Source organism: Callithrix jacchus, chromosome 15, assembly GCF_049354715.1.
Source record: "Callithrix jacchus isolate 240 chromosome 15, calJac240_pri, whole genome shotgun sequence".
Lineage (NCBI taxonomy): Eukaryota > Metazoa > Chordata > Mammalia > Primates > Cebidae > Callithrix > Callithrix jacchus.
The window spans coordinates 88,268,746-88,288,461 of NC_133516.1; the positions used below are offsets into that span (position 1 = coordinate 88,268,746).

Below are 19,716 nucleotides of genomic sequence, written 5' to 3' on the forward strand. Positions count from 1 at the left end.
GAAAAAGAAAAAAACGCTGCTTCCTATGTCTATTAAAGGAAGCTCCAATTTCTCTCTCTCTCTCTCTCTCTCTCTCTCTCTCTCTCTCTCTCTCTCTCTCTTTCTCTCTCTCTTTCTCTCTCTCTCTCTCTCCCTTCTCTTTTCCTCTCTCTTCCTCTCTCTCTGCCCCCCCTCATCCCTCTTCCCCACTCTCCCTCTCCCTCTCTCTTCTTTTTTTCCTCTTCTAACCAGACAGCGGGAGGGTTTCTGGCTCCCAGCCAGCCCAAAAGCCTCTAAGTGTTTTGCACTTGTTTCAGGGAGTAGCTGCCCGGGGATTTTTCAGCATTTTCACTAGAGAACAAAGAGTTCTTTACAAAGGGATGGGGGGGGGGGGAGGAGTGAGCTTAATGTCTGATATATGTTTTTCTATTTTTATTAGTTTTTTGCCTAAAAAGAAAGAGACAGGAACAGAACATTCACTCCATAAAGACACAAAGACATTCAAAAGAAATCCAGTTATCTTTTCTCCCCATCATCCCTATATATATGTACATGAAAAAATTAAAAAGAAAAAGACTAATTAAGTTGCATATGTTGCTCTTTTCTCCTCTTTTAATCTTTCCAAATCCAACTGTTCTTATGCTCACTTTGTGCTATTTTTTTTTTCTACTCACAATAAAAGTTGTTCAGGATGCATCTTCTCTTATCATCTCTTTACCCTTTCTGGGTCGCCAAAATCTTGTGGAAGAAAGAACAAAAGTCCATCAAATAATCAATTTGGTGACTAGATCATCTACTTTTGCCACTTGGGTAAAAAGTTAATTATGGAATTTGGGTTCCCAAAATGCCAGTGGGGTACATCAGTTCATTCGATCTCCCAAGTTTTTGCATCCATCTGTTTAAAAGGTACCACTTGTGTCACTTGTCAGTTATTAAGAAAAGGTAGTAAGGGAGCAGATATTTGTATTTTATTTTTGTTTCTAATTATGTAAATGACAAAACCCCCAAAGACATTACTTGCCCCAACTATGATACACTAGTTCAAGCAAATATAGTCTAGATGGAGATTTTGTCAACGATTCTGATTGCCACGTAGCTTTGTGTTCTCCATTTGAATTTTTGCCTATGCGTGTATATTTTTACCATGAATTTGTGTTGTAGCAAACATTCCACAATGCTTATCATTTTCAAATTAATGCTCCAACAAAACAAAAAAGAAATCAGATGTGAGCTCTATGTACAAACTGTAGTAAACAATTTTATCTTTTATATATGCCGTACATTTTTATCTTTATGCTAATATCCTGGGATTATAAACCTAAGATGTTTTCCTTCTAAAAGTTCTCCTCTTAATGCATTTATATGTTGATTGTCACTTAGAAATATTTTTAAGGTACATAATAGACACAAAACTAAACAAGGGGAGCAATTCTCAAGCTCTACAATAATCCTTAAATATATATTATGTATAGTTCCTAACTACACATAACTGTTTTGCTAAGTGGAAAACAGCTACAACAGTTGTTTCAAGAATCAGAAACTCTTTTCTTTTTTTCTTTTCTATTAACTGAAAATAAAACCTATTCATATCTCTGAGGAGGGAAAATGTAGGGAAAAATATAGAGATATATATATACATTTTCCATAATTATATAATGCATTTGTGTAACTGCTTCTTAAGGGTGTAATATGTATCAGGGAAGAGTGTGATGCTTCATCAAAAAACCCTCCTGGCTGGGAGGTGTGAGTGCCTTATGTTTGAAGTAACTTGATAACGAGTCTTTTCGGGAAACCTTACTATGCCTTAGTAATGACCCTCAGAGAAAAAACAAGTACTAGGTGGCCAGTGTTAGCACTTGAACTCGCTGAAAGATATTAGAACTAGGGGAACTTTTGGCAAATCCAGAATTTTCCAGGGTAACTCACTTCTTACAGTTACATGTTTTCTTTAGGAAAATTCTTGAATTGCTTTCAGACTTTTCTGTATTTTTGTAGAATCTTTTAATGCTTTTAATAGTGCTTAAGGAGAAAAATACTTTTAAAAAGAATGTCATCCAAATAAGAGAAACTCGGTCTTTAAAAAGTTTTGTATTGAAGGCAAGAGTTGTTTTGTTTTTGTTTTTTTCCTTTTTGCTTGTGTTTTATTTCTTTCCCCTGGATTCTTTTGTTGCTATAGGCTGTTGTCCCTGCATTTTTTATTTTTCATTTGGTCCCCCTCCTTTTTTTCTTTTTTCTTTTCCTTTTTGGTCTGTTTTTGATGTGGCAAAGGGGGTCTTTGAAAGGGGCAGAGGGACTAGGATAAGAGGCTGTTACTGAAGGCTGCACTAGCTCTTCTTATCCCAACTCAGGCAGCTCCTATCAGCTAGCAGTGCCGCCAAGAGTGCAGTGACAGGTGATAGCTGTCATTCTGGGATTCTTCGTGGATCTGACCTGAGAGTAACACATTCACAGTTGAGGAGAAAAGGGAAAAAAAATAGAGGAGGAGGAAAGAAAAGCTCTTTGAGCTGGAATACACTGGCCCTTTCTTCCTGTAGGCAATCCGCTCCAGTTCTTGGCGACGTGTCCTGCACTATCAGATATCATATGACTTTTTATTTAGATTCCTTTTCGGAGAATGGCCTGTTAGGACTCTGTTTGTTTTCTTTTATTTAATTTCCTTCTCCCCTCACCCACTAGTTTTGTGTATCTGTGTGTGTCAGAGCGTGTGTGCATGCATGCATATGTGTGTGCAATTTTTATCTTTGTTTTTGTTCTGTTGATCTGATGCTTTATTTAAAGACAAAGCTTTAATTATTTCAGTATACTGGTTTAATTATTTGCCAAAAAGAAACCTCATTCTAGGCTTTTTGGGGGGTCCATTTTTAAACACATCCATTAACACATGAGGCTGGAGATCCTAAATGCTTACTGGTCTGCCCTTGGCCCATTCCCTCACCTTAATTTAACCCTCCCCTTCATCAGCATGCACAGCAGCATAAGTTAGGAAACACCTGTGCTGAGTTCAGAGCAAAATAAAAGTAGAAGCAACTTCTTCAAATTTGCACTCCTAGTTTCACTTTAATAAACTTTTTTTTAATCGTTGATTTTTTTTTTTTTTTTTTTTTTTTGGCACCCTCTGTTGAGCTTGAAAGCATCAGAGATAGTGAACGATGTGTCTGTGGAGCTTTTGTGAGGCCAGCTGAGCACCCTTGGAAAGTAGAGCAGGAGCTGAAATTCATTCAGAGACTTAAGAATTAAGTAAGAGATTTAAATAAGATCTGTGAGATCTGCGAGCTGTTCAGGCTTTGGTGATAGATGGTAAATGGAATGCTTAGGGATATTCAAGGAGAAGAAAGAAATTTCCAACCAGGAATGAAACAGGCATTTCTACTGCAATTCATACTTTGAAAACCTTATTTAATCAAATTTTTATTATATATATCTCAAAATTTTAAAGGTGTGATTGCCTTCTTCTCCATGCTTGCTATGAAAAACAGATGAATTGTGTTGATATTATTACTGGGTTTCTCCTAAATTTTTGTTGTATTTCTTTTTCAGTTTTAAAGAGTTCTGATTTTAGTTAGCAAAAGAAAAATAAAACTTCTCTAGGTATGCATATGGTTGTATACACATTATTCTTATCTATACATAATATATCCTGTTTGTATCAGGATATATTTTTGTATAGTTACGTGCAAGACTGCCTTGAGAGTTCAGATGACCATTACATTCTTTAAACCCGTAGTTTTTAGTTTCTTGTTACTTTCCCTAAAATTATTTTTTTACAGACCTTAAATTTGTAATGCTTTATCATGGCCAGAGGTGAATTTTGTTGAAACTTGGAGAAAAATTTATTCCACCCTTTTAAGCGTACCCAAAAGGCAAGAGAGAACTATTTTTCGTTCAACGAAAAATTTTAAAAGCCTTTTTTCCTTCAGCGGAAAACTCCAAAACAGCTTTGTCTCAGAATGTTAAACTTGGCATGGATAAAAAATGTGAGTTTTGCTTTGTTTGAGGAAATTTGTTTTTGAAACAACAATGTTATAAATATTTTTAAATTGCCTGCTGAGCATGCGCTGTATCTGACTTTATTCATAGTTTTAAACACACACCAAAGTGCAGTCTTCTGAATGGCCACAGGTAAGGCTGTTGATTTGTATGATCTTTCGCAGAGGCACCTTCTGTGAGTCTACTCAGTTTTCCAGAAGGGAAAAAAGCAAGAGCTGAGTTTAGACCTGGACACCTTTCTAAATATCATAGAGCAAAAGTAAATTGTCCCATTAAGGCTTGCACATTGTACTTAGGGTAAGTACTGTTCAACTTTCCTTTTTTATAGGAGTTGCTTGCCTTAACTTTTCAGCTTAATAGTAGCAGACTAAATTAAGAAAAAAAAATTAACTCAATGAGGTATTTCACTGAAATAGAAAATTTGCAGATTTTAAAGGGTATCTATTGTGTGTAGATTTGGGGATGCGAGAATTTGCCAGTGAAATGATAGCAGCTCTGTGCTTACAGAGCAAAGATGTGCTAGTCTGAACATGCCTGTTCTCATCTGGAATCGAAAGCTAAATCTAGGTGGGCCTGTAATAATACCAGAAAAGGAACACATGTATCTTTTGTGCAACCTTTTTTTTTTTTTTTTTTTTTAAAGCTAGGCTTCCAAGGGGAATGACAAAGAAGCAGGTTCTCCTCTTGCTTAGTAAGTAGTCATGCTTAGCCTCTGGAGACATGTATTTCCAGTTGTTTTGGTTGTTTTGTTTTGTTTTGTTGTTGTCATCGCTATCGAAGTATATTTTTTTTCCTGTCAGGGATTATTAACACTTGCCATTTTTCAGAATGCTTGTCTCCATTAACCCTGCTTGATGTTTCCTCACTTGGTTACCTTTCTCAAGTCTGCGATGAGCCTCTCAGGCTTTGCAATTCTTATCGATTCTTACCACAATATCCTCACTCATTAGCTGTTTTGTTATAGTTATGGTGGAGATAATCTTGTTTTCAGTCCTTTATAACTATCCAAACAAATTACCTTTTGAGGTGAAATTTCTCATAGTTATCTTTGACACAGAACTGAACTTATCTTGAAAAGGCTTGAAGAAAATCCAATTAGCCATTTTTTGAGAACTGAATATTCTATACATGCAAATGAATTATTTTACAAAATACTTATTGATGTGCAATGCTTTTCTAATCTGTTTTTCTTTTTGTGCCTTAAAACAGAACCTGAGAATTAAATGTGTTAAAAAGAAAGAAAGAAATCTGCCAGGTTAATGCTGATATTTTAAATACCCACTTTAAAATAATTCAAATTTAGAATTTCTTTGCAGCATATCACCTTTCGATATCAGTCAGTAATACCTAATACCTTTGTAGGTATGTATATATACACACACACAGGGAAACATGAATCCACTTTATACTTACATTAATTCTACTCTAACCTTCAAGAGAAAAAATTAGCCATACTGTAAAACTTTTGTTAATTCATTATATTGTTTTGTAATAAAAAATCCACTTAACTATTGCTTTCATCCAATTATATATGTATATACTCAACATATATTTATATTCAAATAATTTATCTTAATTTATAAAGTATTTTTGTAAGTCTTAATACACTGCTGAATTTTATGCAGCTATGTGAACGTTTAAGTTTTTTTCTGATAATTTGCTTTGTTCCGAATCTGTTAGTGTGTTAGAAGTTTTTTCCTTTCCCAATCTAGAAAGAGTATGGCCATCTCTTCCTGTATATGAAATCTGTACGTCTTGTATTCTGAAGAGACTTTTTAACCTGCAATCTCTTGGAAAGCTTTCAAACAAGTGGTAGAAGTAATCTTTACTTTGTTTCTCCTTGATCCACCCATTTGCCCTCACTGTACCATCCATCACCACCAGCAACCCTGATAAAAACATCAATAATAAATAGGATATGATAATTTTTCTGATCACAGAATCAGGAAATACCAAGGAAAATTGTGGCATATGTAGGAAAATGCCAAGAGCTTCTCCAGTAAGATCAGCTGTTTTTATACTTTTTTTTCCTCTTGAATTTTGTTTGTGACTTTTTTGGCTTGCTGAAGCACATCGCCATAATCTTACAAAGCCACAGCAAATTCCCAATGCCACAACAATACTGTGCAGCCAGGGAGAGGCCAGAAGAGCTGATCCTGGGTGGCTGCAGGCTTCCCAGCAATGGTGCAAGGCAGGAGGAGTAAGTAGGCTACTCTTCTTTTCGCTTCTTACCTAGGCTGCCCAACCTGCCAGGCAAAGATTTTCTTTCTGTAGCTTTCTTTTCAACTGTCTGAGGCATTTCCTTAAACAATCAATGACTTTCTACTTCTAAGAGATGGTTCGTATAGCAAAGCATCCATTTTTATTTTATATTGCAACATGGAAAACGTTGAAAATTTGAAGGTCAAAGGAAAGGGGCTCAGGGTATCTGAGAAATATAAAAAATGGCATTAGGCTCAAAGCTGTTTCTTGTGGTTGCTCAGGTCTATAACTTTTCTGTTCTCTCCACAATCTCTAAGTGGTTGAAAGTAGTGAATGGGATAACTATAGGGTACACACTATGATCTAACTGATTCAGTAGATGGAGCTCTTCTCCTTAAGTCTGTATTTAAATTAACGTCCCACTCTAGTTTGTGGGGCTCTCTCTTTTAAGGTGTATCATGCTACACACATAAAATTGAGCCCTGCATAGCCAGAGAAGAGATTTCCTGGCAGTTTCGAAAAAGCATTCGTTGTGAAATGCAAAACAGTGCAGGGAGCACTAGCGTGGAGTGGGAATGGGAATGGAGCTTACCTATCTAAATTTTTCCCTGTGTTTGTTGATATTCTTAAGTGTGAAGTTAAATCCTGGCAGTTATTGTAGAATACACTCATTCATTAGCTGTTTTGCAAATGTAGAAAAATATATTGCACATGCAGGATTTTGGCGTTATTCATTGCAAATCTTCCAAGCTATCTGAACTGTGCAGATCTCCTTTCATTTGATTCTGCAAAAGAATCTTAATACTGTAATGCAGTTGTTTCATCTAATTAGCCTAGAGAACCTGAATAAAATGTTACAAGTTCTGAATTGTGAAAGCACAGTGTAGGGGAAAGTAGGTGTGTTAGTAAGGGGCCTTTGTGGAAGCCAAATATTTTCAGCAATAACTGAAAATAGATTTTCAATATTTATTTTAATGGGGGAAAATATACTTATTTATTTCTTTTCAAGTTAATTGAAATGGATAATTGCTGCAAAATATTTGTCAGTGTTACACTGTTTTCAGTACGAATAGAGTAAGTTTGATCATGTCTCTTCCTGGTACCAAGTGGAGAAATATATGTACACTGTATTTAATATATTATCTTCCTTAGTGGAATGTCTTCTCACAGATTGGAGATATTACTGAATATCTCTTGTTAAATCTTGATAAGATCATTTGGCCAAAGTAGAACTGGTCTTGGCTTTAATACCAAAAGAAATAGCGTTTTTAAAAGACTTGGATTTCCTTTGCATACCACGTGTCTGAGTTTGATACGGTCCAGGAAAATAGAGAGGATGAGACGAAATTATTCCTAAGCAGCCGCCGTAGGCCAAACACTGAAACAGTGCCAACCTGGACCAATCAGGCCAGCTTCTCAGAAGATACATGCTTTTGTCAAACACTTACATGAAGAAAGAGAGAGAGGAAGTTCGTGAAACTGTATTCGTATGAATATCCTTCACTAATTTCAATAAAGTCCATGGTAATAAATTCAGTGATTTTTATTCTTTTGTAAAGCAGAAAATCTGAGTTTTCCTGGGCAGCTAAGGATCTCTAAATGTTGTACTGTGACATCTTATGTACAAAACTATCCTTTCGAATTTAAGCAAGTGAAAAACTTCTCACAGAGAGCAAAGAGTAAAATTGATGGAAACTCAGAATCAATTCCAAACCCATTTCTGGCATGATGAGAATAACATTTGTGCTGTGTTTAAAGTAGTTTAAAACAAGAAAATGATAAAATGATCAATATATTTAAAGCCAAAAATAACCAGGAGAGAACAATCTGTAATCCATTCCCAGTCCTGAAACCCTACACTACTTATTGAACATGAAAATAAACTATATCTTTTATAAGGTGACACTGTATGCCTTATAACATATAAAAAGCAATGATGAGATACCAAGCTTTCAACCCTTTATTTAAGCTATGTTTTTGGAATTTAGTCAGAAAAAAATTCCTGGACTTAAACTATTATACATTTATTTATTTGTACATACCATGACCATAAAAAGAACAAAAGTTAAGGAATATATAGATTGTCACAGTGAACTATGTTGCCACTCTACAGTTTATGTACTGTGTTTATTTTAAAAAGAAAAAAAGATTTTAACTACAGCAAAAGAATATTTTAGGTTAGAAAGTCAATTAATTGCTCAATGTGCAACAGATTTAATATTTCTTTTAAAATACCTTGATTTTTGACTAATTTATTAAATTCAACACATACATAAATATAAACCATACATATTTTATACTTATTGCTTTAATGGATTGCTTTATAATTTGACACTAATAAATTTTGAACCTGTGGATTCAAAGTCAGCGAAATGCTGCTGTCCACATTTACAAAAATCTCTCTAGACTTAAAATTTTGCTCCAATAAATTATTTTCTTACCAATTTTTCAGAGTCACTTGACTAGGTATGTATTTATTGATCAGATAAAATAAAAATACCCATCTAGATTTTTTAAATTCTAGCTGAAGGAATTAAAATGCCAACAGATTGCATAGGCACACAATTTCATTGAACTGAGGTGCTGTAGGAATGATGATAATTCTAATGAGCACTGTGACAAATGCAACTACAATGAAGCATGTTTGATTACATCAGTAAGAGTGAACTCAGTGGGCAAGGTCAGAAGGGTGAGACATAGAAGCCATGACAGAGTGGGGGCTAATGATTAAAGTTATGAAAGATATTTAAAGCCTATAGCTGGGTACAAAATTAACAGATATGGAAAAGAAGAGTCAATCAATTCTAAAAATAGACGGTACTTTTTCCTATAGGATATAATTAACTGTAGGACTTGCTGTTGCAGGGTTGCAGGGATTTATAACATCATAAGCTTTGGTTGTCCAGTGTGATCGTAGTTGTAAAGAGCTGTTATGTACATCTGCTTAAAGATTTATATAAGTGTAATTGTTATAGCAACTTGTTATGCTATTGTTTGAAGTTGAAAAGCTCTGCTTTAAGTCTCGACAAAGCAAATGTCAGGATCATAGAATCATAATCACTATATCTTGGAGCTTGAAGGAGTTTTAGATATCTCAATATGTGTGAACAGGCTAACCAACTCTCCAGAAAGGAATATTGGAATATCTCGTCAAGGACTATGTAGAATTTGAAAATACATACATATTACAATGGTTTATGTTTGGAAAATAAAATTTAAAGAAAAGTTGAACAAAATAGAGAAAATAAAGCTCTATAAAATTGTCTGGACTAATGCTACTATATATTGCATTCTCTGAACCAGTAATTTTAAATATGGAAGAGTAGCAGGATGTACATTAAAGCAAGGTTTTATTTTTATCAAAAGAATTGGTGAGGGGGGTGTCCAGTAGATTAAGAAATGATGTTCAGGCTTAAATTACTCATTCTCCCAATAAGAAAACTTAAACACAGAGAAGAGATCAAATGTATTAACATGAGCAAGGCAAAACTGAGACCAGAACTCAAGTTTTCTAACTCACATTTTCTTGCTTTACTCCTTTGCCAAAAGGCTGACCACTAAAACTAATATATAAAAATAAAAAGTAGAAGATACCCCACTTTGAAGAAGTGAAAGAAACCAGACCCTCAGGGTTCCTATTTCTATGCTAGTAACCTCACCTCCGATGTGGCAGGGACAAATATATGTGATGAGGATAAGCCATTCTGAGGAGTGAAAGAAAATGCACCCAGATGCATGTACTCCCTAGAGACTCTGGAGTTAACATTGCTGCCCAGACCTCCATAGCCTTGTATCTCACTTTTTTCTCTCCCCCTGTTCCCACCAAAAAATAAATAAGAAGAAAATAAAACTTTTGAGAAATTATAGTCAGAAAATCTTTTGGAAAGAAGTATTTCTTCCTAGAAATCTTTCTGTACAGATTGGTATATTTTACTGTCTTATCAAAGTATGAGTTCTAATTGGACATTGATGATTCAACAGGTTTATGAACATTACAAACTGGACTAATCCTTGTTTCCTAAGCATACACCACATTTTCTCATCCGTGTTCCTTTTCCCCTAGTATTTCCAAATAGAAGCACATTCGGCCTCCTTTATTTCTGCAATAGTTTGTATCTTTTAATGACCTTTGTCATATTCCATTTTATATGTTAGCCATTTATGTATTTATTTTTAATGTAAGGAGCAGGTCTACATACTTTTGGGCAATGTACTTAATTTTACTAGGTTTCACTTTTCACATCTATAAGGAGATGCATGATATCTGAGATATTGTAAGAATTCCATGAAGTGTAGTATATAAAGTGCTTAGCACAATGAATAGCACAAGGTTATCACTCATCATTGTTGTTATTGTTACTGCTATTACTTATTAATATTCCCCTGCCTCTGGTTCTTTCCCATTTATATGCTTCTTGAGGTTAATTCATTATCTCCTCATGCAATGAACACAATGATTTTTACATAATAGAAACCTAATAAAAATATATTGAATCTTTTTATAAAAGTCCATATTGGACCTATTACTTTCCTAAAAAGATCCTTAAATCCTGTTCTGGAGGTTTGAAATAATGGTGGTCATGGCCAGTCCCTGACCCATGTACATTGTAAAATACGACAGTGTTGCTTGCTGTGGACTGTCAGAGCCACGTGATTTTTCAGGTTCCCCACAGACCCCCAACTGCTTAAGATTGCTCTTTGCAGCATCCCCAGAAGTGTCAGCTTATATTTCTGGTTCATGTGATTAATGAGCTTGTTATAACTCTGTCTGTAGCCTAAACTAGAAACTTTCACTTTGGAGAGCGGGTCAAGATATTGAATTTAATTTTGGTTGCATCTGTTATAAGCCAATTGTGTATTCATTACATTTATAGATTCCCTCTTCAGCCATATATTTTCATGGCTGTTGAGAGCACCTGAATCTGTTGAATGTCCTTAGATTTTACTTTAGAGACCTGAAAATGAGACAGTGAGATCTTTTTGATAGCTAGCTGTCATCTTTGGCATTTTCTTCCCTTTAGTGTCTAATCTGGTCTAAATTTGAAGAAGGGGGCAATTACAGAATTTTTATCTAGCTTGAATATGGCATAGTAATACTATATTAATGAGGTCAATGGTAAGTACAGTTCATATACACATTTCTGTTTTTCCAGACATACAAACACATTCCGTGGAAATAGAAAATGTCTAAAAAATGGAAATCATAGAATAACTTGAGACATGTAAGGGTAGAGATATAGCATTAAATGTATGGGTTTAGCTGTTTAGCAGAGCAACATACAAAGTAGACTCTGAGGACTCTGAGTGTGTATGGATCTTGCCAGTCCTTCAAGGTTTCGGTGAATAGCAAGAAAATGAAAAAGAGGTAGATCACGTGAACATGGCAGAGGGGAGACTGACAGCAGGGTGTGCTCAAGTCAGGAGGAATGTTGCATTTTAATCAGCCAGAAGTTTCATTTCTTTGAGAATGAGCTGGTATTTGTGAGGGTAACAAGGTCACATTTAGTAGAACTGGTAATTCAATAAAGGTTTTGACTTTGCTAGAGTAATGGTGTTGGCATCAAGAGAAGAAAGTTTTGCAGATTTCTGTGTGTGCACTTGCTGTTACTGGTGTTCCTGGTGGGTGGCTGAATCATCCTGATGGCATTCAACAGGAACCAGCTGCTGAGAATATTAAAATGCAAGCATTTATTCCTCTAGAGAGACAGTAGCATCTGCAAAGTTTTCCTATCTTGATAGTACAGATAATCCCAGGGAGCATTCTCTAGTAGTTTTCACTCTCTATTCATTTTTACATTTTCTTTTTATCATTAGCATTAGTATCTCAAGTTCTAAATGAAGAGAAGAGTGCCTGGGTCCTGAGGCCACAACAGGCTGTAGAGACAGATAGTTAACACTTGGCTAAGAACTTGGTATTGCCTCTTGGGCTTTACCTTGTATTGTTATCTCAGAGAGGGAAACGCATTTCTCTCCCTTGGCTGTCTTCATAGCAAAGAGTCATCCATACTCCTAGTCTTCAGCGAGCTCCATCAGTGTAAATCCTGCCCCCAACAACCCCCACCAAACACAGCTTTGGAGCTTTTCACTTTACTTATAAGATTTGTAAATTTGTTGCTTTCCTTGTATATTTGTTTTTTATTTGTTTCCTTTATTTTGCTTTGTTGTTGGTGTTCTTTTTTGGTTTTGTTTTAGTTTGGATTTTTTGAGCTACCATCAGAGTTAGGGGAAAGGGAGTTACAAAAAGGAGCTTTGGACTGAGTAATCTACCAGGTCTCTCCGTCTCTAATATTTATGAATAATGTATTGAACTGATGGAAAAAATGTTGAATATGTTCATTATGAGTTATATTCACCAGTGTGTTGCCTAGAATATAAAAGAGCAAAGCAGTTGCTGCGTAACTAGTTCCTTACAATAAATGTAGTGGTACAACAGTGCTTTGTATCCCTTCCCATTCTACCGCGCATCGTCCCCGAACACACGCTTTACATGTCTGAGTGGCACCTGCAGACGGGGAGCCTGATGGGATGACAGCCAGCCAAGGTTCTGATGCGTACAGGGACATTCATAGTGCAGTGGGTCTTAAACAGAAGCAGCCTTGATGAAGGTTTTGATAGTGCAGTTTCCTTTAGGAGAAATCACCGAAGCCAGTGTCACATAGCAAACATTACTTAAGTGCTATCCTGCTGCAGGGGTTACAGCTCCTATCAGAAGAAATGAAACTTAGAATTTTGCTCCTGATTTTTAAAAAACAGCATGAATAACTAATTTGTTGGCAATGTTACATTTTGATATAAGTGAGCCAGAGTGGCAGAAAATTCAGAACTATTTATTACATTTAGCTTCAAAATTCATTATATGCTTGTCTCTGTTAGTTCTTCTTCATATTTATGTTTTGTTTAAAATTTATTTAAATAAAATTGTATTTTCTAAGCATTTACCAGATAACATTGGGAAACAGTAACCAAAAGCATGACAAGAGGCGACAAATCTTTTTAGTCACACAAATAATCAAAAAAAGAGATGATAAAGAGTTAAAATAATAGCAAAATAGTTTTTCTCTGGCCAGAAAACAGTGAGGTCCATTATTTATCAAACATGTCACCATAAGTGATGTGTAAATATATGCCAAAATAGAGAAAGACCATCTAAGGTCAGGGACTCAGAGAGGACAGCTCTAATAGAGAGAATAGTTCCAACTTAAAGCAGTTCAACAGGAAGGTGCGCAGAAAGCTCTGGCTTTTGTCTGAAATACAAGAAGAATAGCAGGTTGTTGATGAGCAGGTTCTGCCCCCAAAAAGGTCTTCCTGCCCATGGTATCACTTCAGAGCCTTTGGACTAGCTCTTGTGAGAGGAGGGTCCAAGACATCACTCCTACCATTATCAGCTTTATAGTGACATTAATTCAAATAAACTGTCCTAGCATTATCTATCCTTTTGCCTTTCAGAAATGAGTGGGTTTTCCCCCCTTTGCTCTCTGTAGGAGCTGAAACCCATCAAAGCCCATGAAAAACAAGTGTAAATTTAGAGCAACCACATTTATCAATAGTTTATAATAATCTCAGAGAAGCAGAGAGAAGAAGAAAACAAGAGGGAATGAGAGAAATAGTGAATTTTTTTTCAGGAAAATTACATTACCCATTATTTAGATCAAGGCACTCAAAAACAATAAAGGATACCCAATTCCAAAGTGGTATAATGTAAGAGCAGATGTGGCAGGATTTTTTTCCCCAGCTCCACCCTTCCTTACAGGACAAATAGCTTAACCTATCTGTGTAATAGTGTATTTGTCAAATAAATAGAAAACCATCTATCCTCATCTACTTCACAGCAGTATTGCTAAGGCTGATTGTGCACACATATATTAATGTATATATTATAGCTATCTATTTACAGCAGGGGAGAATGATTTTAAAATAAATGAATCATAGTTTTATGTGTGCATCTGTTGTGAAGGTCAGTCACTTTTTTTAAAAAAAGTAAGACCTTCTTTGCTAATTACCATTTGTTAAAACACTTGAAAATGATGACTGAGCCTACGTCACCTCTGAAATGGAAGGCTTTTGAATTCCAAACATGATTATAGAGATTCAAACACATTTCCATCTACTTATGGACCCTAATGGCCTTATTCAGAGCAGTATAAACCTATTAAGCCAAATAAAAGATTAGCTTTGCCAATAGATATCTTTTTTAAAATCCTAAACCAAGAATATAGCAATTGGTCTAGTGTCAAAGTATAATTCTGGCTGTAGGAGTAAACCTAGTTCTCTATATTAGATATTTTTCTTTAATGGGACAAAGATATATAAAGAATAAGCTTCAACCTGTGCAAACATCCTAAGCATCTGCCCAAGCTACTGGTCCCCTCAAGAAGTAGGCTACGTGTATCTAAAGTCCCTAAGATCATTGGAAAAGAGGCCACATTCATTTCACTCTGGACTGCTGTCTTCTTTTGATGTTGGTCTGAGCCCCTTAGAGCCCTTTCTTCATGCCGACCTCAGTGAAATGATCATGTCATAAACAGGGCAGGTGAAGATAAATAAATGTGATTTTTTAGACATGATGTTACCCTCTAATAGCTTTTCCCCAGGCCCATTCTAAGCATCCAGGAAAGAGAAACTTTGCTTCCATGGGGAGTGAAGTCATAGCTTCAACTTAGCATAATAAGAAAAGGAGCAAGCATACTGTAAGTGAAATCAGTAAGTTTCTGCTGGGCTATGACCAGATTCTCCTGTTTCCTCTATTTTTTTTCTCAAACTGAAAAGAGTTATTGTGGTAATTCACCTGCACTTCTGAACCCGTGTGCATATCCCCAAGACCTACTCAAGGTAAAGCCGGAAACACATTAAGAGCAGACTTTCATCCAAGGGACTCCGCTTCTCTTTAGTGACTTCTGCTTGTTTGGTTGTTGTTTTTAAATAAATTTGTGTTTTTAGAAAATATGTTTCAATTCCCAGACATTGATATCCTGGGCGTCCTTAGGTTGTGACAGAAGCACGGATTAGTGACTGTGACAAATGTCGCAGAAGCCAGTGCAGTTGCAATCTATCAAATATGTTGGCAGACCCCAGAATTTTCTGATCCTTGTTGCAGAATTCAGTTGTGTCCTTACTGTAGGGAGACAGGGTTAACTGAGAGTTTTGAGACTCATGGTACGTGCTTTTTCATTTGGGTCTTGGTAGGTCTGGGACTGGAATACCTTGGTAAAAACTACAACTAGAACTAGGGCCAGCTTCACTGGTGTACAACCTGTGCAGTTGCTCAAGGTCCTATGTTTGGATGGGCCCTATGTCTGGCTTAGCGTACTGTTGCTGTCCTGAAATTCTTAACAATTTTTGAATAAGGAGCCCTACATTGTTTTATTTTGCTGTGAGGTCCACAAGTTATAGAGCTGGTCTTGCTTAGAATTTATCTTTCCCTAGCTTACCAAATTGAAGGTATCGGTCATGTCTCCTCTTACTGAAAATGATCCCCTTTTTCAATTCCTCAAAAGTTAATTCCTCATTAAACTCTTTGAAGATTTCTGTCCACAAAATGTGATGTGGTTCAGAAGAACTCATCTCTCCTTCTTTCCTCCAAGCCCCTTGAGATGATTATGATTAAGGTGATCTTGTTTTGTAATCAGAAACTCTGTAACTGTCTCAGCCAAGTATTTTTTTTTTTTGGCAAGAAGTGAATACTTAGGAGAAATAGTTGTATCATAGTGGTGAGTTATATCATTTGTTTTGATTACTACAAATAGTTGTATCAAAACTTTGAGTATCAAAGTTTTCGCTTTTATTGGATCATTAAAATAGGCTTCAGTCATTAAATTGAGATTATAAAGTGAGCACCTAACATTAAGATTATCTTAGCCTAGGTACCTCCCAACCATCATGTGATCCAATGCATCCGTGTATGCTAAAAACAAGCTGATCTCTCAGCCCTCGCCCTGCGTCTCTCAGACCCCCACCAATGCCACTGCTCGCTCTGTCTTTTATGGCCTTCCCCTCATCTTCCCTTCTGAGTTCACCTCAGATCAGTACTTTTATTCTTCTTACTCAACACACAACTGCCATTGGCAGGAGGCAGTTCCTCTCTTCAGTCTACATATAGCATCTATGGAGAATATTCTTTCAGAGTTGTGTACATACACACTAATACCTGCCACCACATTGATGCGTATGAATTACAGACCCCAGAGATGGATGGGCCTGTCTACAGTGACAGTTTGTTATAACCAAGCATTAATCCAAAAAATATAGGCCTCCTGACTCCTAGTCAGGTATGCTTTGGATAACTCAAGGGGTCTTCAACATTCCTGAAAGGTAAATTCCACATGACTGGCTCCTAAACCTGTTTTCAAGCACCCATTAGTTAAAGGAGGAGGAGAACAAAAAAAATATGTATATAAATAAATATGTTGTAGGAGCTGAGGAAAGAGTGCTGTGTGACAAGGAACCTGACTGGCCACCTTGAGCTCTAGTTAGCCTCTTCGAGCCTATAAAATACTTCCTATTGCTAACAATGTCTTCAGGACTGTTGGATCTAGAGAGGTGCTCACCTAACACAAAGCCTAACTCACTTGGAAGCTGAGGAAGGGATAACTTCTTTTATCTCTTCCTCCTCCTTCTTCCTCACCCTAACTTTCACACATTTTTTTTCTCTGTCCTCTAGGAAAGGAAGGAAAGCAGGAGGGATCTGATGGAGAGAGTCTTTGTGAGTTTAAATTATAGGACATGAAGCTACCCTCACCTCAACCAAGTAGGCTGTAGTTTGCTGACCTCCTACTGAGCAACAGTACAACCATGGAGCCAAAGGCATTTTTGATAAACCATGACATCTCTCCAGGGATTATTTTTAGTGGTTCACCAGCTACAAACAAGGCCCTGGCCAAAAACAAAGAGACTGGGTTCTTTTCAGTCCTTGTTACCCACTTCATCTTCTCCTTTGCCAGCAGAGCCTAGGGTCCTTGTGTTAGTTAATCTGATTCCTTCCTTCAGCTTCCCTTTTCCAAAATTATCCCCATCCCTCCCTCCAGCTCCAGTTCAAAGCTGCTTTGCACTGAGATAACTCTCTTGAAGCTGAAGTGGTTACAGCATCAAGGCATGAATGGCCTAACGCCTTTATGGCATGTTTGCATCTCAGAAGTGTTGGGAAACCTTTTTTAACAAGGGGACTTTTCTTCTTGCAGGCTCAGAATCAGCCATGTTTCCAGTGTAGCTATACCCACCCCACCCTTTTTTTTTTTTTTAAGAGTTGGAGTCTGACTCAGTCACCCAGCCTGGAGTATAATGCCACAGCCATGGCTCACTGCAGCCTCAAACTCTTGTCCTTGCATTATCTTTAGTCACACATGTGATGTGAACTCAGAAACGCAAACTTTCTTCCTGGGGGAAAGAGAGGGAGGGAATATAGGTTTACATAGTGAATAAAACCCAGTATGATAGCAAAGGGTCTCTCTTACAAAAATATGACACAATATTACTTTTTTTATATATGAAAATAAGTTTCTATCTTGAATAGCCAGGCCCTGACAAGTAACATTATAACAGTACTATAAACAAATTTAAAACCCAAATGTTTTGTGGTAAGTCAGGGCTTCTACCTCCTGTGAACTCTGGACATTTTGCAAATTTGAATAATCAGTCATCTTGAGTCTCCTCTGTTTTTAGAATATTGAGGCTCAGATAGGACACAGATTTTCTTCTAGGTCACCAAACTCAACAGCAGAGCTGAGTTTGGGGCCCTCAGGCCTCTAGGGAGATCTAGCTGTTCTGTCTGATAGTTGGGGGAACTCCTAAGAGCACCTCCATGCACCCCAGCCAGCTTTTCCTTCTTCTGGTCATTTCTCTAACAGTTGTTGCTACTGCAATCATAGGAAAAAAAATATTAGCACAAGAATCAAAGGGAGGCTATGGAGCATTAGAGGAGTATTAGCAACTATTGAAAAGACATTTTGACCTATTTCTGTAGTTATCAATTTAATAGTATTTGTTGCCAGGAAATGCACCGATGGCGGGTGGGAAGTTGGATTGCACCAGCAGCCTGTTCTCAGAGGCCCTCCAGTTACAGGAGGTGGTAATTCTAGTTAATAAAAGGGTAAACTTCAAACACATTTTAACCAAATCAAATTGTAGTGGGAAATATCATATTACTGATGTTCAAGCTGACTCGCAGCTGGTAACATTAGTCAGTATATAGGCCCCAAATTCTGACTTTTCAGCCTTTTCAGATGAGTTTCTGGCAGTGAGAGAGTTCCCCAGGCACATTGTTATGTAGGAATAGGAGATTTTTAACTAACATAGGAGCTAGCATAAATGAAGAATTTTTTTATTCTCGTTAGACTTTTTATAAGATTGTCAGATATTCAAATAATATGTAACCAAGCCAACCTTCAGGTTGATAGGAAATCTAGAGCCAGGAGTTTTAATTTTTTTTGTTGTTTTGTTTTTTCCTGTGACATGTTGGCAAATGATAAAAGCAATTCACTCTGCTAACCAGAGATGCTGGGCAGAATTCCCCCAACACTGATTTCATGCCATGAAAAGCACATGAAGTCTGGCCTGGCAAGGCATGGTGAGGAGCACAGGCTTTGTGTCCTCCTGCTCCAATTTGAATTCTAGCTTAGTCCCTGCTAGCTGTGTGACCAGAGGACATTCACCTAACTTCTCTGAATCTTAGCATTCTCATACAAAAAATGGGCAAAATATCAACCATTCATAAAGATCAAATGACATAATATATGCACAGAAATCCACGCATAAAGAAAAACAGTGCCGAACGTGTACCAGGTGTTCACAAGTGATCACTGTTTTCTTCCCTTTTGCTGCTAATATGTGCAAGGCTTTTCTTAAAATTTTTTCCCAATAAAATGCACAGCTTTTAATATGATAATAAAAGGAAACACTGCTGGATACTGCACAGACTAATCTGCTCAGTCTTCTTTGAATGAATAGCTGTTTGCCACCTCATTTTGTCCCAGTTGAGCTTAGACTTGCAGTTATTAGCCTCTTCCTGGATCATACATCCAAAAGACACATGGGATACGTGATAAATCAAATAGTCCCCAGTGACACAGCCCCAAGTTGTATGAGCAGTGGTGAGACAAGGGATCATATTAGTAGCTAGAACCCTCCATCTGTCTTCCTTACGTGTCCTTCTCCACCTCACTTAGAATCAGGGAGAGATGCCAGACACCTTTGTATGGAATTGCCTCCCACCTGGATTTTTTCCTAAACTTTTTCCATTGTGCCTAAGTCTCCATTTTCACAGAGATTAACTCTGATTTGATTCACCTACACTTTTGATGCTCTAAAACCCTTTTACTGTGGGCAGGTTGTCTCAAATACTGTATTTGAGGATGGAAAAAGGAAACATTGCCCAAATGTAAGCACCATTGAATCAAGGAAACAGTATTTTTTCAATTGCATTATTTGAGGATCCAGACAACCTTGAATTCTTTACAAAAGCACATCAGTAAGGTTATCCTCTCTCTTAAGACACACACACACACACACACACACACACACACACACCCCAACTACAGAAGGCTACTTTTCAGAAAG

At 36.8% G+C, this 19,716-nt stretch overlaps 1 protein-coding gene across 50 annotated transcripts in view; it reads left to right on the top strand.

The window, feature by feature from the left end:
- ZBTB20 (zinc finger and BTB domain containing 20) overlaps positions 1-19,716 on the top strand; it is an 829,160-nt gene that overhangs the window by 689,094 nt on the left and 120,350 nt on the right. The gene's annotated exons all lie outside the window — the stretch shown is intronic.